This window comes from Bubalus bubalis, chromosome X, assembly GCF_019923935.1.
Source record: "Bubalus bubalis isolate 160015118507 breed Murrah chromosome X, NDDB_SH_1, whole genome shotgun sequence".
NCBI classification, from domain to species: domain Eukaryota; kingdom Metazoa; phylum Chordata; class Mammalia; order Artiodactyla; family Bovidae; genus Bubalus; species Bubalus bubalis.
In genome coordinates, this window is record NC_059181.1 from 131885937 (window position 1) to 131909132 (window position 23196).

Below are 23196 nucleotides of genomic sequence, written 5' to 3' on the forward strand. Positions count from 1 at the left end.
AGAGAGTTCCAGAAAAACATCTATTTCTGCTTTATTGACTATGCCAAAGCCTTTGACTGTGTGGATCACAATAAACTGTGGAAAATTCCGAAATAGATGGGAATACCAGACCACCTGACCTGCCTCTTGAGAAATCTGTATGCAGGTCAGGAAGCAACAGTTAGAACTGGACATGGAACAACAGACTGGTTCCATATTGGGAAAGGAGTACATCAAGGCTGTATATTATCACCCTGCTTATTTAACTTCTATGCAGAGTACATCATGAGAAACACTGGGCTGGATGAAGCACAAGCTGGAATCAAGATTGCTGGGAGAAATATCAATAACCTCAGATATTCAGATGACACCACCCTTATGGCAGAAAGTGAAAAAGAACTAAAGAGCCTCTTGATGAAAGTGAAAGAGGAGAGTGAAAAAGTTGGCTTAAAACTCAACATGCAGAAAACTAACATCATGGCATCCAGTCCCATCACTCCATGGCAAATAGATGGGGGAACAGTGGAAACAGTGGCTGCTTTATTTTGGGAGGGGCTCCAAAATCACTGCAGATGGTGACTGCAGCCATGAAATTAAAAGATGCTTACTCCTTGGAAGGAAAGTTATGACCAACCTAGACAGCAGATTAAGAAGCAGAGACATCACTTTGTTAACAAAGGTCCATCTAGTCAAGGCTATGGTTTTTCCAGTAGTCATGTATGGATGTGAGAGTTGGACTATAAAGAAAGCTGAGTGCCAAAGAATTGATAGTTTTGAACTATGGTGTTGGAGAAGACTCTTGAGAGTCCCTTGGACTGCAAGGAGATCCAACCAGTCCATCCTAAGGGAGATCAGTCCTGAGTGTTCATTGGAAGGACTGATGCTGAAGCTGAAACTCCAATACTTCGGCCACCTGATGTGAAGAGCTGACTTATTTGAAAAGACCCTGATGCTGGGGAAGATTGAAAGCAGGAGGAGAAAGGGATGACGGAGGATGAGATGGTTGGATGGTATCACTGACTCAATGGACATGAGTTTGGGTAAACTCCAGTAGTTGGTGGTGTACAGGGAGGCCTGGCATGCTGCAGTCCATGGGGTTGCAAAGAGTCAGACACGACTGAGCAACTGAACTGAACTGAATGGAAAGATAGCCTGTGTTTGTGGATTTGAAGATTTAGTATTGTTAGGATGGCAGTACTACCTGAAGTGATCTACAGATTGAGTGCATTCTCTATCAAAATCCCAAAGACTTTTTTTGCAAAAGTAAAAAATTTAAAACAAAAATTTATATGGAATTACAAAAGACCCCTAATAGCCAAACAAATTTTGATAAAGAAGAACAATTTTGGAGATCTTATACTTTCCCATTTAAAAACTTACTACAAAGCTACAGTAATTTTAACAAAGTGGTACTGGCATAAGTATACACATAGAGACCAAAGGAATAGATATGAGAATCCAGAAATAAACCCACACATTATGGTCAACTGTTTTTGACAAGTATGCCAAAGCTGTTCAGTGAGGAATAGTCTTCAATGAAAGGTGCTGGGACAAATTGGATACCCCTGCACAAAAGAATGAAGCTGGACCCCTACCTTAAAAACAAATGCAAAAACTAACTCAAAATGGGTCAAAAGACCTAACTGTAAGAGCCGTACAACTTGTGTAGAAAGAAACACAAGTGTAAATCTTTGTAACTTTAGATTAGGCAATGGTTATTTGAATATGATACTAAGAGCACAAGCAACAAAAGAAAAAACAGATAAGTTAGATTTCATAAGTATTAAAAACTTTTATGCTTCAATGGATACTACTAAGAAAGTAGAAAGACAACCCATAGAATAAGAGAAAATATTTATATTTTCATACATGTATCTAATGAGCATCCAGGATATATAAAACTCTTACAACTCAGCAACAAAAAGGAAAACAATCTAATTAATATGTGCAAAGAAATAGACATTTTTCCAAAGAATATATGCAAACAGCCAATAAGCACATGAACAGATGCTTGATATCATTAGTTTTTAGAAAAATGAAAATCAAAGCCACAATGGGATACTACTTTATACCCACTAGGATAGCTATATAAAAACAAACAACTCGAGAAAGTAACAAGCTATAGCAAGGATGTGGGTAAATGGGAACGTTCATATCTTCTTGTTGGGAATAGAAAATGGTTCAGCTGCTGTTGAACAGTTTTGCAGTTCCTCAGTTTAAAACATAGAATTACCAAATGAGCCAGCAATTCCTAGGTATATATTTGAGAGACTTAGAAATATATATTCACACAAAAACTTGTGTTTTTGGACAACCCAAATGTCCATCAACTTATGAATGGTTAAAAAAGGTGGCATATCCATATGATGGAACATTATTCAGCCGTAGAAATAATGTATGTACTGATACATGATACAATGCAGATAAACCTTAAAAACATTATGCTAAGTTAAAGTAGCCAGACACAAGAGGTCATATATTATATGGTTTAATTTTCATGAAATGTCCAGAATAGTTAAATTCATACATTAATGTAGATTGTAGGTTTATGTAGAATGTAGATTAATGATTGCCAGGGACTTGGGGTAGAGAGGAAAGAGTTACTTATTGGGATGATGAAATATTCTGGAATTTAGATAGTGGTGATGATTAGACAACATTGTGACTGTATTAAACATTCTCTAATGAAAAGAATTGCCTGTTTACCTCTTTTGGTGATATTTCTATTGTATAGTTGGTATTTTATTAATTTGTGGAAACTCTTTATATTTGGTGGATATTAATCTTTTTTTAATATGCTTCAAATATTCTCTCTCAGAAGAGTCTATTGATGGTCCATTTGTTTGTGTTATTTTTTGCTGCACCAAAGTTGCAAATTTTTACATGGTATGATCTGTTAATATTTTTCATTGTGGCTTCTCAATTTGAAACTTAAGATATTTTCTATCTCAAGAATTTTAAAATGATTTCAACATTTCTCTCGAATTTTGTTGAGCTGTTTTTAAAAGTGTATATTTTAAAAACATATAGACTTTTTATATGTTTAGCATAAAGTGGGAGTTTAGCTTTATTTTTTTCCAAATGGTCCTACAGAATTCATTGAATAATTCATGCTTTCCTCACTGATTTGTAATGTTGCCTGTACATATTTTGATAAGAACATTGAAAATGTAGTAGTCTTTCACACTCAGCTCTTTCAGAGATTCCTCCCTAAAAACCAATGGTCAGTGTAGCCTATTCTATTTGAATTATAGACATGTAAAATAATGATATTTATACCTATGCAGTTATTTTAACTATTGTCCCCACAAGGCACTTTTGTATTTCTTAAACTATTTCATTGTCTCAACAATTTTTATGGTGGGTGTATTTGTCTGCTAGGGCTGCGAAACCAGAATACCATAGACTTGGTGGTTTAAATAACAAAGGTTTGTTTTATCATAGCTATGGAGACTGGAAATCTAAGATCAAGGTGTTAGCAGGGCTGGTGTGTGATGTGGGCTCTCCCTTTGGGTTGCAGATGGCTGCCTTCTTCCCCTGTGCTTACACAGCATTTACTTGGTATGTGCCTGGGGGAGAGAGAAAGAGAGAACTCTGGTGTCTCTTCTTATGAGGACACTAATCCTGTCAGATCAAGGTCCTATCTTTATGACTTTATTTAACTTCAGTTACTTCCTTAGAGGCCATTATCTCCAAGTACCGCCACCCTGAAGATTAGGGTTTCAATATAAGAATTTGAGGGACAGAAGCATTCAATCCATGATATTCACTTCCTGGTTCCCCTCAAATTCATGTCCTTGTAACACTTAAAATCTATTCATTTCACCTCAACAGCCCCCAAAGTCTTAATTCATTCCAGCATCAACTCTAAATTCCAAAGTATCATCTAAACAGGCGAGGCTCAGGTATAAGTCATCCTGAGGCAAAATTCCTTTCCAGCTATGAACTTGTGAAACCAGACAGGTTATGTGCTTCCAAAATACAGTGGAACAGGCACAGGACAGACATTTCCTTTCCAAGAGAAAGAAATAGGAAAGAAGCAAGGGCTGACTGGTCCCAAGCGAGTCTGAAAGCTAGCAAGGCAAACTCCATTAGACCTTGAGGTTTGAAAATAAGTCTTTTTGACTTGATGTCCTGCCATCCTGACCAACTGAAGTCTGCCGTGTTGTCCCCATGGCCCTAAACGGCTCTCTCAGCCCTCAGGCTCTGCTGGGTGGTATTCCAGTCCCTGTGTCCCCGCTCCAGGATGTGGCAACCTGGTCTGTTGAAACTTTAGAGTTGGGCCCACCCTCAAAAACTGAGGAGGAATTAACTTTGTCCTCTGGGTCTGTAATGGGAGTGGTGGCACTGATGATCTCTGAATCACTTTCAGAATCATTTTTGTGTTTTGTGGAAGGATAGCATATATTCACAGCCAGATAGCCGTATGGTCCCATTCTATAGAACCCAAGAATTTCCATAGCCTTCCTTCTTTGGTAGCCTCACTCCCACTTCAGTGGGACCTGGTAGCATTTCTTTTCTTTCTTTTTTTTTTTTGGCCACACCATATGCCATGTGGGATCTTATAGGACCTTTGTTCCCCGACGAGGGATCAAACTCATGCCCTCTGCATTGGAAGGTGGAGTCTTAACCACTGGACCACCAGGGAGGTCAGTATTTCTGCTTGTTTGATCCCAACACATCTTTATTGAGTGATAGTCTAGCCACACCTTACATGTTCTCCTCAGAACACACTTTTTCATTTTTTGCAATACGTTCAGGGTAAGAGTTTTTCAAATCTTTAAGTTCTGATTCCATTTTTCTTAACAGCTTCTTCAATTTCTCTCTCCTCTCACCTTTTACTGTAAGCAGTTAGGAGGACCTAGGCTACATCTCCAACATTTTGCTTAGAAATGTCATCAGTTAAACAGCCAATTTCATTGTTCCTAAGGTCTATCTTACATAAAACACTAGAATGCAATTCAGCCAATGTCTTTGCCATTTTATAACAGGCATCACCTTTCCTCTAGTTTCCAATAACCTGTTTTTCATTTTCCTTCTGAGACCTCAACACAATGAACTTTAATAATATTTCTGTTAACATTCTGTTCATGAATATTTATATAGTCTCTAAGTAGAAAGAGGCTTTCTTTCCAGCTCTCCTCTTTGTTTTCTGAGCTGTCCCCAGAATTGCCTTTTACATTCACATTTTTACCATCTGTCTCTTTAAAGCAAGCTAGGCCTTTTCTAGCCTGTGCCTCAAAACGCCTCCAGTCACCATCCAGTTCCTGAGCCACTTCCACATTGTGGGTAGTTGTTACAGAGGCACTATACTTCTTGGTGCCAAACTCTGTATTAGTCTGCATTCTCCAGAGAAACGGAGACAAACTTCCCTGCCTCATGTGGGTGGGCCTCACTCAATCAGTTGTAGGCCCAAATAGAACTAAAAGGCCGACCTTTCTGTGAGCAAGGTGGAACTCCTCTGGCCTGCACCTTCAAGCTGGGGCATTTGTTTTTTTACTGCCTTTGGAGTCAAACTGAAACACTGGCTCTTCCTGTGTTTTAAGCCTGCTGACTTTCAGATTGGAACTACACCTTCAGGTGCCCTGGGTCTCCAGCTGACCAACTGCAGGTCGTGGGACTTCTCAGCCTCCATTAGTTGTGTGAGCCAGTTCCTTATAATCAATCAATCTGTCATTTGATCTCTCTCTCTCTCTTCCTCCCCTTCCTGTGTGCATGCACACACCGACAGACAAATACACACCCGTACATACCACACGCCCTACTGGTTTCTCTCTCAAACCCTGCTAATACAGTGAGCTGTTACAGAAAAACCCGAATGAACATTTTGGCCAACCTAATATTATTAACCCCATTTTGCTTTTGAGTAAGTTGAAGCCCAAGCGTGGTTAAGTCGTACTAAATGAAGATAATTGGAAGAGATACAAATTATGACTAGGTCTTTCAGATCACAGCCTCTTGTGTACCCTGCACCTCTACTGAGAATGTACATGATGAAGGCCATTGTTACCTGCCTACATTTTATACTCTATCAACTTTTCTGAAGCAATGAAAACTCCTCTCAGGTCCTGGCACTATATTGATACTAGATAGCAAAAGCCCCCTTCATCTTAATATCCCTTTGAAAGTAATTTCCCCGTTTCTGGGGTCTATGACATCCTCTATGGAGAGTCAGACTCCTCCATGGGAGAGTAGACTCTCCATAGGAGAGTACTGCCCTCTAGGGCAATACTTTAAAATATTACTATGGAACTTCTCTGGTGGTACAGTGGCTAAGACTCTACCTGCCAACACAGCGGACACGGGTTCAATCCCTGTCTGGGAAGATCCCATATGCCGCAGGGCAACTAAGCCCATATGCCACAATGGCTGAGCCCATGAGCTGCAACTGCCAAAGCACAAGCACCTACAGCCTGTGCTCTGCACCAAGAGAAGCCACCACAATGAGAAGCCCATGCATTGCCACAAAGAGTAGCCCCTGCTTACCACAACTAGATGGAGTCTGTATGCAGCAGCAAAGACCCAGCACAACAACAACAAAAAATTTTTAAAATATTTTTTAGTAATTTTTCTTACTAAGAACTTACTATTAAAGTATTTTCTTCCTAAAAGTATTTTCGTGTGTGTGTGTGTGTGTGTGTGTGGGTGGGTGCGTGCGCATGCGCATGCGCTCAGTTGCTCGGTGGAGTCTGACTCTTGGTGACTCTCTGTGGTAGCCCGCCAGGCTCCTCTGTCCATAGAATTTCCCAGGCAAGATTACTGGAGTGGGTTGCCATTTCCTTCTCCAGGGGATCTTCCCCACCCAGGGATTGAACCTGTGTTTTTTGCCTCTCTTGCATTGGCCAATGGATTCTTTACCACTGGGCCACCTGGGAAGCCCAGGTACCTTCTTACTTGGCCCTTAGGAAAATATTTTATTCCTTTCTCCTTCCTTTCCTGCATCCATTCTACCTACTTTGGGCCAGAGGACCTTAACTACTTTTTGGGAAATTCTATTTATAGGTACTGGATAAAGTCTGGCAGGAATATTAAAGATCTCTTGTCTTCTCCTAACTCGGGAGCAGTGATGTGGACCCAAGCTGGGTCTTCCACTTGGATTTGATTAGTGAGTAGTGATAGAGACTAAACAAAATGGTAAGTAGATCTTGCTTGATGCCTTCTGAAGTTGCCTGGTTTCTGCCTTGGTTTGTGAAGACCTGGGTTCACCAGCCTTTTCTTAAACCTGCTTGTGCCCCTATATCCTTCAATTAAATCCCCTCTTTCCCCCCTGAGTTTACCAGAGTTGGATTTTCTTATTCACAACCAAAAAACCCCAACTTATATAGTCAAGGTGATTCATTCACTCATTCAGCAGACACTTATTAAGTATTTACTATTTGTCAAGCAATGTTCCAGTCACGGTGTGTGGGGGTGGGGGGTGGGGGGCTGGTGGGCAGGGCTTTCCAAGTGCTTAATAGGCTGATGATCTCTTTTTGTCAGTAAGAGAAAACTGGGGGTTAACTCTATAAGCCTTCACTATAAGTGTCAGGAAAGAAAGAGACGCTAGGAAACTCCCAGTGAAGCACTGGGAATTAATAACTATCATTAAATAAAGTTTAAGAGAAACAATAAAAACATGAATGTTGGGATTGTAATACTTTTCTCTAATTGAAATATTTAAATCAGAGTCTATGCTTTTTAACTATTACATATATGTTTTTAAACTATTACTATGTAATAATTTTGAACTTTGTAATGCATTTCTTTAAAGGTCATATGTATGGTTGTATTCTGGTGCGATTTGAATGGATCTCTGTTGCTAACCAGTTACATAGTGTTGCCTATATGAGAAGCAGCTCCACTGCAAAACAACGTCGATTATTTGAAGCATCTGTGCTTGTGATTTATTAATAGCCATGAGGGTAAAGATACTCACTTGGTATTTCAGGCATCTAAAAGATGAAGGGGTAGTTTGAGGGAACGAGTGGTTTGGAGGACTTTAATACTGATTCCTCTCTACTGCACCCCATGGAAATAGACAGTTTAAGCTCTGATATTATTTTAAAGATCTTGGAATTCTAGATGCTGCTTCATTAATAAAGATTTTAGTAACTTTGGGGGCTTAGTAATTGGCTCCAACATGACCTTTTCATTGGAACATTCAGGCTCTCCTTTCAGATTCCAGACATAGAACTGGTGTAGATTCCTTGGTGTAATTGATTTGGAGCTCAAATTTAAGTGCACTATTTTCTCTAGCAGAAGCATCTGAATTCACAGCTCACATATCTCCTGGTCAGCAGCCAAGTGTCTCTTTGAACTGGACTTTGATTTCAACTGCCTGTGAAAGAACATGATTCTCCTGATCATCCACCAAGCATTCTTCTCATTGCACTTTCATGTGCCCTTGAAAGAACCTCTCTTTCCAAGTGGCTCTCACATGGGTATGCCTTTCAAATTGGGTTTCCATCTCTCTTAAAATTCTCATTTAAAAGTGCTCTTGGTGATGTGAAACTAATAGTATTCCAAATCTTTGGTGTGAATTTTTGGCATGTAATTTCTTTGTGTTCAGAGAAAAAAAAAACAAAATTAAAATAAGTTTGAAAAATTAATGCAATTTGGAATGTCCTCTTCATACATGACATTTTAGAAAAATTCAAAAGTTGTCCATTTCTTAACTCATACAAATCTTTCAAATGATGGGCCACACAACACCCTAAGAAAGGAAAAAATAACTCCAGGTCCCCAAAGTTAGTTTTGTCAATATGAAAGTGAAAGTGAAGTCGCTCAGTCGTGTCCGACTCTTTGCGACCCTATGGACTGTAGCCCACCAGGCTCCTCTGTCCATGGGATTCCCCAGGCAAGAATACTGGAGTGGGTTGCCATTTCCTGCTCCAGGGGATCTTCCTGACCCAGGGATTGAACCCAGGTCTCCTGCATTACAGGCAGAGGCTTAACCTCTGAGCCACCAGGGAAGCCCCTTTCTAAATTATATCAACTCAAACATAACTTCCAATTTTTGTGAAAATCTGTGTACCTGTTTCCATAACACACACACACACACACACACACACACACACACACACAAACCAGACAAAAGTGGATGTTAATTACATATAGATACACTTTCACTTTTCACTTTCATGCATTGGAGAAGGAAATGGCAATCCACTCCAGTGTTTTTGCCTGGAGAATCCCAGGGACGGGAGAGCCTGGTGGGCTTCCGTCTATGGGGTCGCACAGAGTCGGACACGACTGAAGTGACTTAGCAGTAGCAGTAAGACATAGGTATAATCTGTCCAATCAGTGATGACCCTGGCCCTTTCTTCCTGCTACTCCTTAGTACCTCCACCAGGGGGCAAGCAGTAAACAAGAAAGGAAAGGAGAGGCCTTGCTGTGAGACCCTGGAGAATCAAAGGACTCAAGCTACCTAAACTTTTCCATTTGTGCACTCTTCCCTCATGGTCCTGGTGGGTCTAGCTTATTTGAATGAAGCTCTTATTTCAGATAGGGGCACTGAGTCCAAATCATGGGTCAGTCACTTCAGGCAGTCAAGAACTATTGAGTGTCTGCTGTATGCACTGTTCTAGGCACTGGTGATACAAGACAGACAAAAACATTAACTTCTGGAACTAACATTCTAGTATTGTATTTTCATAACCCCTGTGAGCCTCAATTTCCTAATCTATACCATGGGGGCAATAATACTACAGTTTCTGCAGGTATTTAAATGAGATACTTACACATCTGATGAAGTTTCTGGATTTATTATAATTTACAGTTTGTACACAGTTTTACACAGTGTTTATAAAACTCTGTGTTCTACTTTACATTTTCATGAGTGTTCTCCTATGAGTATTTCTTTTCTACTCAGAATTTTAAGAGTTTTGTAACATTTCACTGTGTCAATTTCTCATAATACTTAAACATGACTGTTCTAGTGTACATTTGGTTTGTAGTAGGTTCTCAGGAAATATTTATGAAAGAATACATGACTATCACACGTTTATATTATTTGCATCTTTTCATTATTGCAAATAATACTCTTTATCTTTTGCATAATCTTTCTGGGAAAAGTTCTGAAAGTCAGGTTATCGTATCAACATGTATGACATAAGGCATGAATATTTTCATGATTCTCAATATACATTACCATCATGCCGCCATGAAGACTACTAATTTACAATTCATAACAACCACATTGTGGTTTAATTTGTATTCTTTAATTATTCATATTATCTAATTTCTTTCATATAGTTATGTTGCCAAAAAGTTCATTCAGGTTTTCTGGGCCCGCTTATCGAAGAACTTGAAAGACATTTTTGGCCAATCCAATATTTGGTTATCCCTGGTGTAGAACTTTTGTGCTTGAGGGACAGGACACTTCGGAGGGAGACCCTGCATGTAGGATGCTAATTGAGGAGGTTGTTGTTGTTTAGTTGCTAAGTTGTGTCCCATGCACTATTGAACCTCAAAACTACCCCCTAAGCCCTCAAGGCAGCAAGAGCAGAGAATGAGGTGACAGAGGAAGAGCACGTAGAAAAAAATCAGAGGGACACTGAAGAGATACATGTTTGCCAAAGGCTAACAGATGACAGATAAAGACTGTTACCACAAAGGAGTACCTCTTTGTTGCATCACAGCAGGGGTGGGGCTGTTTTGAGCAATGAGCACCTGCGACATTGGAAGTGAAGTCTGCAAACCTTGGTGTCTCAGTTGGACCTGAGAGAGCTGATGCAGCACTGGGCATGGAAATGTTGATGAATTAGTATGAATTGGGGCCTGGTTAGCAACATGATTTGCATACCTGTGGTTTGGGGTTAGGCATACCATATCTTTACCTCTTTGCCCTGAAGAACAGAATTGGTTGAAATTAAGCAATGAGCCTTTGATCTAAAATGGTTTGGTAAAATAAGCAATTGCGTGGTTTTAAAAAATAATATATTTTGAAATGTTTTCAAACCTACAGAAAAGTTACAAGTGCAGTACAAAGAACTTCCAGATCCCTTTCATCTAGTTTCCTAATGTTAACATTTCACTGTATTTGTGCTCACTTGTTCTCTTTCTCCCTCTCCCATCCCCAAACTGACCCAATAATGTTTCTTTTTCCCTTCCGGTCCAGGAACATGTGTTGCATTGAGCAGTCACATCGTTCAGGCTTCTCCATTTTGAAATAGCTCCATAGTCTTTTCCTATCTTTCATGTCCTTAGAAGTTTTAGAAACTTCTGGTTTTACATGTTGAATGATGACCCACATGTTTCCTTAGGACTAGACGCAGGCCATGTTTTCTTGGCACAGAACTGATGCTGTGCCCTTCTCAGTGCCTCACGTCATAGGGCACACAATGCCAACCTGTTGCGTCACTGGTACCATTAACCTTCATCACCTGGTCATGTTGGTGCCTGCAGGTTTCTCCACCATAAAGACACTATTTTTTCTCTTGGTAACTAGTACTTTGTGGGAAGATATTCCTAGATTACGCCATCCTATTCCCCATCGATCCTCCACCAGACACCCTTTGCTTCCTGAATCAACCCCTACTTGTCATAGTGACCAAATAGTGATTTTCTTTTTCCTTTTAAAAATTTATTTATTTTTAATTGAAGCATAAATTGTACAGTATTGTGTTGGTTTCTGTCATACATCAACATGAATTAGTCATAGGCATACATATATCCCCTTCCTCTTGAATCTCCCTCCACCTCCCACCCCAGTGATTTTCTGTTTCCATCAATCTTTCTACATTTATTAGTTGGCATTCCACAATAAAGAAGAAAAGGGATTCTCCCCTGTTCCAGCTATCTATTGCTGTGTATCAAAATATCCTCAAGCTTAGTAGCTTAAAACAATAATCATTGATCTAGTTCATGAATCTGCATCCGGGCAAGGTGATGTATCAGTGCAGTCAACTGGATCTGGAGGATCCACTTTCAAGATGGCCCACTCACGTGGCTGACAAGTTGGTACTGACTTTTGGCCACGACCTCAGTTGGTCAGCCTGAACCACTACACAAAGCCTTTCTCTGTGGCTGCTTGTAGCATTGTGACTGAGATTCAACAGCAAGCATCCCAACAGAGTAAGGTGAAAGTGCATGGCTTTTTTTCTGATATAACCTCAGAAGTCACAGAGCTTCACTTTCATTATACTCTCTCAGTTAAAGAAGTTACAAGTATCCACCCAGGTTCCAGGGGAGGGGACATAGCATTTACCTCTCAGTGGGAAACTTGTTAATATCACATTGTAAGAATAGCAGGTAGGATACAATATATTGTGGTGGCATCTTTGTAAAATACAGTCTGCCCCGTTCCCATTTATCCATTCATTTGTTTATATCAATATGGAAACATGGATTCCAATGTTATATAATCACTTATATTATTGATTGTAATCCATTCAGTCAGTTCAGTCACTCAGTCATGTTTGACTCTTTGTGACCCCATGGACTGCAGCATGCCTGGCAACCCTGTCCAACTCTTGGAGCTTGTTCAAACTCATGTCCATTGAGTCAGTGATGCCACCCAACCATCTCATCCTCTGTCATCCCCTTCTCCTCCTTCCGTCAATCTTTTCCAGCATCAGGGTCTTTTCCAATGAGTCAGTTCTTCGCATCAGGTGGCCAAAAGATTGGAGTTTCAGTTTATAATCCATTATTATCATATTTATTTTGATGCTCAAACTGTCCCAGATTTGACTACTGGGAGCCCCTTCCAAGGTGGTAGCTGTATTTTTGTGACATGTTTCCATTATTTTTTGAGCATTTTCTTTGGTGGAGGATGGTATATCATAAACCATGGTCTGGTACATGGTGTGCTCATTGCTAATGGGTTGCCATTGCCTTTAGGCCCTTTTATAGACAGAGCTAGTCTGTAAGAGAGCCTAGAATAGATACACACACATGTACACATAAATACATCTATAACTATTTCTCCATCTCTCTGAGTATAGATGTTAAAAAAAAAATGGGCTCATATCAAGACCTCCAATTTCAACTCAGAATCTTGGGGTTCATTCTGGTCTTGCTCCTTTCTATGATTTTCCTCTCTTCTCCAACAGTAAGAAACCTGGTGTTTATTATCTTCAATATGTACTTGTATAGTGTTAGTCAGTCGCTCAGCCATGTCAGACTCTTTGTGACCCCATGGACTGTAGCCCACCAGGCTCCTCTGTCCATGGGATTCTGCAGGTAAGAATGTTGGAGTGGATTGCCATTCCCTACTCCTGGGGATCTTCCCAGCCCGGGGACTGAACCCAGGTCTCCTGCATTGCTGGCAAATTCTTTACCATCTGAGCTACAAAGAAGCCCTTCAATACAATCCTCACTTATTTGCTCAGTTAATATAACCAGTCTCCCAACCACACTAGCTTTCTCTTCCACCTGCCATCCCTGCACCCTGCCACCAGCATTCTGCATTCTCAGATATCAGCAGGCACATTGCCAATGAGTTTCCATGTGGCATCCTATACTGCTTCAGTAAGCCATATCTCGGAGCACCAAAAGGCACACCTCTAGTGTATCTCCATGCAGTTCTGTCTTCTTGCCCTTACCATCCGATGTTCTTGGGTGCCACTGGGCACAGTACTGACATTCCTTCATAGCACCTCTTGTCTCCCTCTTGAGTTCTATGTCTTCAGGTGCCAGTAGGCATACCACTGATGTACACCACATAGCAGCTCTCTTCACTGCCACTGACCCCTCCAACCTTGGAAGGGAAGATGGAAATGGAAAACAAGCAATTGTATTTTAACCTGATTGAAACTGGCCAATATGAGGTCCAGAGTCCTCTGTCTTTGAATAGCCACGCTGCTGCTGCTGCTAAGTTGCGTCAGTCGTGTCTGACTCTGTGTGACCCCATAGACGGCAGCCCGCCAGGCTCCCCCATCCCTGGGATTCTCCAGGCAAGAACACTGGAGTGGGTTGCCATTTCCTTCTCCAATGCATGAAAGTGAAAAGTGAAAGGGAAGTCGCTCAGTCGTGTCCGACTCTTAGCGACCCCATGGACTGCAGCCTACCAGGCTCCTCTGTCCACGGGATTTTCCAATCATTTAAAAATGCAAGCTTGATCTTGTTGTTCCCTAAAAACCTCTGGATGATTTTCTGGCCCTAAGGCTAAAATCCAAAAATGCTAATATGACCTACAAGACCCAATGTAACTGACAACTGCCTACTTTTCCAGTATAATCTCTGTTTTGTTTCTCTGTGTTCAATCAGTTTCCCAGAGCGGAATTTTCCAATCTCCAGCTTGGAGTGTGTAAACCTTGGCTGTCAGTATTTTGGGAACTGAGCCAAGGAAAGGGACTGGAGGTCTCAATGATCAGAAAGCAGGCTTCAACTTAATCCCCATTTTCGGAATGGCATCTCAGTGGGCCCTCAACTATGCTTGGTTTAAGTGTCTCATCCTTTCCACAGACGGAGGAAGGGATCTGGGAACTACCTGGTCCTTATAAACATGTTTAATCAATCATCCTGATACCTACTCCATACTTCCACTTTCAGAGATACCTGGTACATTTAATTCCTGAGCCTTTTGGGGTTTGCCATATAAACAGCTGCCTTAGGTTTCAGCTTTCTCTAGTCTGCTTAATCAGTTACTACTCATTTATCCATTTTCTAGTTTCCATATTTTGTTTGAGGTAAGTAGGAGGTGTGTTGTCTTGTCTGTTGCAGCTTCTCTTCCTATTTCCTTTGTCCTCATGGTGTTTGGGCTTTTAATTCCTTTACCGTCTTTTTTTTTTTTTTGGTGGGGGGGTCTCAGGAAGGAAGTTAATTGCGTGTATTCAATTTGCCAAATTTAACTGAAAGTGGAGTTGTCTTAAATAGTTAACACCCTGGTTCCTTTTAAAGCACATTCCATGAACAAAAATTGGATTTCATAGAATCATGAAATATAATTAGAAACACTTATTCAGTCCAGTGGTTCTTTTTTTTTTAAATAGATTTGATTTTTGAGAGTAGTTTTAGGTTTACAACAAAATTGAGAGGAAGATACAAAATTTTCCCATATACTCCCTAGCCCCAGATATGCATAGCCTCCCCTGTTATCAACATCCTCCAGCAGAGGGATACATTTGTTACAGTTGATGAATGTATGTTACACATCATTACCCAGAGTCTAGAGGTGACCTTAGGGTTCACTGTTGGTGTTGTACATTCTGTGGGTTTGGTCGAATGTATGATGACATATAGGCTTCCCAGGTGGCACTAGTGGTAAAGAACCCACCTCCCAATGCAGGAGACATAAGAGATGCAGCTTCTATCCCTGGGTCAGTAAGATCCCCTGGAGGAGGACACGGCAGCCTATGCCAGTATTCTTGCCTGGAGAATCCCATGGACAGAGGAGCCTGGTGGAGTACAGTCCATAGGGTTGCAAACAGTTGGACATGACTGAGGGTACTTATCACGCATGCATGCATGGTGACATAGATCCATTATTATAATATCAATCAGAGTATTTTCACTACCTTAAAAGTCCTCTGTGCTCTGTCTCCACCCCTACCTCTGAAGATTTTACCATCTCCATAGTTTTACCTTTTCCAGAATGTCACATAGTTGGAATCATACAGTATGTAGCGTTTTCAATTGACTTCTTTCACTCAGTAATATGTATTTAAGTTTCCTGCATATCTCTTCATGGCTAGACAGCTCATTTATTTTTAGTGTTGAGCAATATTCCATTGTCTGGATGTACGACTCCATGTCTTTTTACCACCAGGTATCTCTTTTATAATCCATTCACCTTCCCTCACCAAATCCCCATGTTTGAAAAGAGTTAAGGTTTCCAAAATTCAGTGTGAGAAACTTTGGTTTAGTCATGTTATAGATGAGGAGACTGAGGCCCAGAGAGGAGAGATGATTCATCAAAATCTCAAAACGACTGATAGGGGTTAGGGCAATGTGTCCCTTGGGCATGCAGATTATTTTGAGCTGAAAACAGTCAAGAACTTTTGGCCTCCCCTCTAACTGTCTAAAATAATTTTCATTGAGGACCTGTTCTAGGAAGGGAGATATCATCATAGATAACTAGAGAATACACGGCAACCAGCTCCAGTATTCTTGCCTGGAAAACTCCATGGACAGAGGAGCCTGGTGGGCTACAGTCCATGGGATTGAGAAGAGTTGAACATGACTGAGTGACTGAGCAAGCACAGCACAGTATGAACTAGGTGTGGTGGACGGGGAGGAACAGCAAAATCTGTTAGAATTCTGTGTCCCGTTGTTTCTGTATGGCCCAGCAAACATTTGTGTACAGACACTTGCTCTTTTTCATCTTCCTGTGAATTGCCTTCCTTCCCTTTGAAGTCCCAGACCCTTACCCCCGTCTCCTTAGTCCAACATGACATACACTCTCTTTTATCTGGTTGTCATATGAACCTGATAGTCCTATGAAGCCCCCATATGCACAAAACTAAATTTTATTTTCCCCTGTTAATCTGTCTTATGTCATTTAAATTATTCAACTGGCCAAAAGAACCAAGAGGGGCAAGGGGAGATGTTCCCCTCTCCAACACTTTTGGTGTAGTCGGCAGGGTCACCTTTGCTGGCTGGACACTACTTTCTCGAGGCTGCTGCAGCTGAGAGATTCTGGGACATCTGACAAAAGGTAAGATTCATATCATGTCAGTCGCCTGGATCTCTGTCTGTGGGCTCCGGTGGAAGCAAAAGTGGTGAGAGTCTTTTCTCTCTCTAAATTTAGATTAGCAGGGGAAAATATTTGTTGAACTAGGGTCTTGGTCATAACAACTCTGGCAAATTTGGTAGTGAGAACTCTTGATTTTTATTCATCTATTTCCTGCCAAAGATGATTACTCTTTTTGTTTCTGTCTGCTGTGTTGTTTGTCACAAAGAGGAAATACCGTAGGGTAAGAACGCAGGCATAGGCCGTATGGTCCTGCTGTGTGAACCGGCCTGACAGACTGCTGAGTTTATGATTCTCACCAGACCGGTGACTATTTAGACAGACTTGGCTGTGGGTCCCCTATGTAAAAACCAGATGAGGTTTTTTCCTTGCATCTTGTTTCATGTCTTAAGAGCTTGGCTTTGTGACCAGTGAGACTAGTCTCTCTGGCCTCCCCCATCGGGAGAGTACACCTCCCTATGTGCACCTTGGTGGCCAGTTGAATAGACTGGGATTCTGAGACATGAAGTCACAAGTAGCTGTCTCTTTTCTAGCCATGCTGGTTCTCAGAGGTGTTTGTCAAAGAGAATCCTAGTTCCTAAGGGGCCTTCACTGCTTTGTTAGCTCTAGAAAAATCCCATTCCAGTAGTGCCTGCTCAGTGTCACAGATCAGTGGTTTGCACCTGGAGGCGTCTCATGTTCCTGTGAGAGACTTAGACACTGTGTGCGCTACGTCATCCTTACAGCCTGCGCAACAAAGGTCTTTACTTTCTTAGACTATCTTTGGGAGTACACTTTCCGGATATTACGAAGGTTGCATCTTTCTCTCTTGTGAAATGACTTTTGCATCCTTGTTTAAGCCATAAAAAGGCTTATTGATTTGAGTGGCTAACAAAATTGGCTACATTTTAAAAAGTAAAAGAATTTTGGTAGAGCTCTCATCCTAAACAATTGTCTTATTGGTATAATGGCTAGCCTTAGAGACGCTTGTAACAAGATGAAAGAACAAGAAATTAGAACAAAAAGCAAAACTCCACAGTCATTGTAAATTCCCTCTTTTCTTAAAATCAGAACAAAACACAAAACTCCACAGTCCATGTAAATTACCTCTTCTTAAAATCCAAAGAGTTAAGCACACCACCTTCCAGCCCACCTGTTTATTTTATGTCTAAGAACTATGATCCCACAAGTTGTAGACGTCTAACAACAGTAACAACAACAACAAGCCAAAATCTCACTAATTTGTTTTATATCCTGGGAACTTGATTTGGCAACTATCAGGTTAGGTGATCCACAATAAGGCTGGACAAAAATGTGGGTTATATCCCACGTGCAGCTAAGAAAATGTGGGCTAAACTCCATTTGTGGCTAGTGTTTTACCAAACTGCTGTCAGCCCTCAGGGAAATTACAACCTGAAATTCTAATGGCCCTTAAGAGGAAGGCTCAAATTAGCTAAGATAATTTTTAAAGTGCATTTAAGGGAATTACCTGGTAGTCCAGTGGTTAGGACTCCACACTTCCACTGCCAAGGGCCTGGGTTTGATCCCTGGTCAGGGAACTAGGATCCCACAAGCCATGCAGCATGGCCAAAAAATAAATAAAAATAAGAATACACAATATGAAAAAGAATGTACATATATATATAACTAAATCATTTTACTGTACAGCAGAAATTAATATAACATTGCAAGTCAACTATACTTCAATTTTAAAAAATGCTTCATCTTCAAGGAGATTCATGAAAAGGACTTTTGACATACGCAGGTTTCTCATAAGTTTAAGATCATAAAACTTAAATGGGTAAACATTTCCAAAATTAACAAAAATAAATTGGATTCAAGCAGAACAAGTAATAATTACAAGAGACTGAATGAGCTGAGATGGGTAATAATAATTTTTTATGACTTTTTGTTAGAAACATTATTGTTTTTTAAAAAATGTTTTGTTTTTCCAGATTTAAGGAAAATTTTTATCATTCTTCTTAAGCTGTCAACAATTTGGTAAGCTATACCTTTGTCAATAAAGATGAGACATTTACTTTTTCTCCCTACCTGATCCCTCCAGAATTTTGAAACTTGTAGTAAGTATTCGTATTTTCATAGCAATATAGTTATTTGCATAATTTTAATAAGAATCTATTCTCCTTGTCACAGGACACAATTAGATGTGTTAATTAGAAATGTTATATCACCAAGGCTTTGACTGGAAAGTCATATTTGAGAGAAACATGCATAGACTCAGATATGAGCAGACAGCTTTAAGGAACAAAAATTGACTTTATGGTGCCAATAAAGCCCCCTGGAAATATAGTATGGTACCTTGACTATAGGGTTTTCAGCAGCCTTACCAGGTGAGAAAGGAAGGTCACTTCCCTGCAGGTACAGGAACCTCAGAATATTTGGGGACTCTTGAGAGGATTTCAGCCAAATCTATAAGTATTGCAGGCAAGTCTGATAGCAAGTTTATGGCTAGGATTCCTGGCCTCAAGGGGCATTTAAAGGTCAACCTGAGACTCCTTATGAAAAGTCCCAGCAAAGAAGATTTGAAAGAGCCTATATGGGCAATCGCTATTCTTGCCATACTTATGTGAATAATCAGGGCAAGGTTATTGAAACTAGACTTATTTTGCAAAGAAATGTCTTAATTTGGCTAACTTTGGTAAAAAATGGGAGTAATTTTAGAGAGAAAAATTGTTTCAGCAATAAATCTTTTTGGATATTAGATTCTACTGCTGTTCACTTTCTTTTCTTTTTTTTTTTTTTTTGGTATGGCAAATTTATCTCTTTTTTAAGGTTTTGTTTTCTACCTGTAAACTGAACTGGATCCTTAAACTCTTCCAGTTTCCTCCAGTACTTCATTACAATTCTCCAATGTTTTCAACTTTTTTCCTCCAATTTTCCTGACCAAGAATCATTAAGAACTTAAATTTCTCTTTGTGCAAAGCTATTTAAACTAAACTTGGACATCTTGATATAAACATCAGAGAAATCACAACAGTTCATGTATAGACAATCTTCATGCCTGTAGCTCTGTGGGCCACTCAGAAAGATCACCAGAGACATTCAAACTGCAAACCAGAAACATCCAGCCGATTGTCACTGAAACTGAGCAGGACCTTGTGGGGCTCCTGGACATGGAAGCCTTTCTGTCTCCCTCCAGCCTCCATGACTTTCCCTGAGTTCCAAAGGGCAGATTCAAACAATTGCTAATCAGGGAAGAGGGGGGATGCAAAGACAAGGTGGAGACAGCCAAGAAACAATACTGCTGCTTTGGGGTAGGCTCCACCTCAAGGGATACACAAAATGTCATTAAGCCCTTTATAGAATTAAATCTTCCCTCATAGCTCAGTCAGTAAAGAATCTGCCTGCAATGCAGGAGACTGGGGTTTGATTCCTGGGTCAGTAAGATCCCCTGGAGAAGGAAATGGCAACCCACTCCAGTATTCTTGCCTGGAGAATCCCATGGACAGAGGAGCCTGCCAGGTTACAGTCCGTGGGATTGCAAGAGTCAGATATGACTTAGCGACTAAACCACCACCTGTGGATTGCAAGAGTCAGACATGACTTAGCAACTAAATCACCACCACCATAGAATTAAAACCCAGCAAATGAAAGAGGTCAGCGTTTTTTCATATCAGAGAAGACTACCTGAGGCCAAACTAAAGGAACCAGAGAAGCTCATCAAGAAGATTACCTGAGACAAGATTAAACAATGCAGGCCCTGCATACACCTTAATTTTATCAGCAGCCCCAGCCTTTAGCCTTTCGCCATAAAACTCCTCACCAAACTCCCCTGGGTTGGGACACTTAGTTTTCAAGAGGAGGAGCCCGCTGTGTCCCTCTTTGTCTGGAAAAACAATAGAGCTATTCTTTTCTACTTCACCCAAAACTCTCTGTCTGAGATTTGATTCGGCACTGGTGCAGAGAGGCTGAGCTTACAGCATCGTCACTGCCTGCCCTCACTCCATTTGAAAATGCTTTGATAATAAAAATCTTCTCAACTGGCTGCCTTCAGAACTCAGAAAGAGATTATGGTCTGCTCCAATCGTTAACCATTGTTTTTCTTTTGTTTCCATAGAAATGCCTCTTAAACACCTGATTGCTTGCACTAGAGGCCTAACTTTGAGGGCCCATCTGCATCACTGATTCCAGAAATGAATTGAACTGAACCGACCTATCGTTAGGATTAGGAGACTGGTTCATTGAGATGGAACAGTTTATCAACTCGACTTCTGGACTGTAAAACTTCAAGGGAAGTCTCTGAAGAGGAAATTGATGGGGTTTAGGGCAGGCTGCCCCAAGACGTGTCACTTTGGTATGCAGATTATTTTGAGCTGAAAACTATCAAGGCCCAAAAGACTCAGGAAGAACTTTTAAAATTAATTAAATTGAGTTAATTTTATTTTTGGCTGTACTGGGTTTTTGTTGCTGTACGTGGGTTTTCTCTAGGTGTGGCAAGCAGGGGCTACTCTCTAGTTGCGGTGCGCAGGCTTCTCATTGCAGTGGCCTCTCTTGTTGCAGAGCACGGGCTCTAGGATATGTGGGCTTCAGCAGTAGCAGCGCATGGGCTCCACAGCATGGGCTCAGTAGTTGTGGTGCATGAGTTTGTGGGATCTTCCCAGACTAGGAATTGAACTTGTGTCCCCTGCACTGGCAGGTGGACTCTTAAGCCCTGGACCACCAGGGAAGCCCAGAAAGAACTTTTGACCTCCCCCTTACTGCCTAAAAGAATTTACACAGAAGACCTGTTCTAGGAAGGGTACATTCATGCTAAGCCGCTTCAGTCATTTCCTATTCTTTGAGACCCTATGGACTGTAGCCCGCCAGGCTCCTCTGTCCATGGGATTCTCCAGGCAAGAATACTGGAGTGGAGTGCCATGCCCTCCTCCAGGGGATCTTCCTGACCTAGGGATCGAACCCCTATCTCTTATGTCTGCTGCATTGGCAGGCAGGTTCTTTACCACGAGCCCCACATGGGAAGTCCTAGGAAGGGAGATATCACCATAGATAACTACAGCATAATATGAACTAGGTGTGGTGGACAGGGAGGAACCTAGCAAAGTCTGTTTGTTCAAACTGCCCTCTGTGTCCTATTGTTTCTGTATGGCCCAGGAAATATTTGCATACAAACATTCTCTTTTTCATCTTCCTGTGAATTGCTTTCCTTCCCTTTGATGTCCCAGGCCTTATCCTCTTCTCTTTAGTCCAGGAGTCCTATGAGCCTCATAGTCCTATGGAGCCCCCATACACACAAAATTAAATTGGATTTTCTCCTCCTGTTAATTTTTGTGTCATTTTATTTATTTGACCAACTTAAAGAACCAAGAGCGGAAGAGGGAAATTTCCCCCTCCCGGACACTAGTGAGGGGCCAATTGAGGATGTGAACCCCAGGTCTCCTGCCTTTGGTTCTAGTGCTCCTTTTTGATCTGCGAAATAAGATTCATTTATGTTCCCCCAAACTGATAAGTAGGTTTCCCTGGTGGGTGGCTCAGCCATAAAGAATCCGCCTGCCAATGCAGAAGAAGCGGGTTTGATCCCTGGGTGGAGAAGATCCCCTGGAGAAGGAAATGACAACCCACTTCAGTATTCTTGCCTGGAGAATCTCGTAGACAGAGGAGCCTGGTGGGCTATAGTCCATGGGGTCACAAAAAGAGCTGGACACAACTGAGCGACTAAACAACAACAAACTGATAGGCAGGTGAAGGAAATCTTTCCTTCTGACTGCACACAGTGGTTTTTCTCAGCAATAGCATTCGGGGATGTTGAAACATTACTTCTTCTGATGCCTAGCAGGAAAACGCCCCGCCCCCCCCCCACCTCCGCCCCCGCAATCTGAGCGCCGGCCCGCCCCCCCCCACCCCCACCCCCCGAGGGGTAAACACACTGGGGAGTCACTGGAGCTTTCTCAAAGTCCCGGGGTGGGGGGTGGAGGGTGGGGTGGAACTGTTCGTTTGAAATGTAATACAGGTTCCTCTCCACCAAACATGGAGAAAAGCAAAAATGTGAACACTTTAGAGTCAGCGCCGGAGGTCTTGTCGATCCTAGCCTACCAACCAATCAGCAGGGATAGATTCGACTCCTACTGCGAGCTCTTGGACGCTAGCAGTTACCAAGGATACGTAGGCTCTGCCCTGAAGGGATGTAAGTTCACACTGCAGAGACGAAACGTCTATCCTCTCACGCTCTCTGAAGGCGCGGCCTTTGTCTTCCCCCTTTCTTAAGGGCCTCAGTGCACCTGGCCTCCTTCAGGATACGTGTTCGTTATCTATGGTTCGATTAAAGCTTCTTTGTTGCACGATTTCCTCTCCCTAAAGGGGTAACAATGACTGCTGAGTTGACGGCAACCCCGTAGCACAGAGTCGGACACAACTGAAGCGACTTAGCAGCAGCAGCGGCCGTAGCCCCATTCCGCCGAGTACCGTGACTACATACATTTTGCCTGGAAACTCAACTGGCTTCTGCAGAATTCTTTCTCACTGCTAAAGCTTAAACTTTTGCTGTTCTCCTGACTCTTGAAAATCTCTGCTACAAGTGAGGCTAACAGTAAAACCCCTACTGTTTATACAGGCTTTATCCTATACTGGGATCTCAGTTAATCTTCTATCTTATCTTTTTCCTCAGCGCT

At 41.4% G+C, this 23196-nt stretch overlaps 1 long non-coding RNA gene across 2 annotated transcripts in view; it reads left to right on the plus strand.

Moving 5' to 3' along the window:
• LOC123331880 overlaps positions 1-20972 on the plus strand; it is a 32968-nt gene extending 11996 nt beyond the window's left edge. For both annotated transcript variants that reach the window (XR_006548681.2, XR_006548682.2), the window contains exon 2: positions 20649-20972. This is a non-coding gene — a long non-coding RNA (uncharacterized LOC123331880). The remainder of the gene's footprint in view (positions 1-20648) is intronic.
• Positions 20973-23196: the final 2224 nt, after the last annotated feature.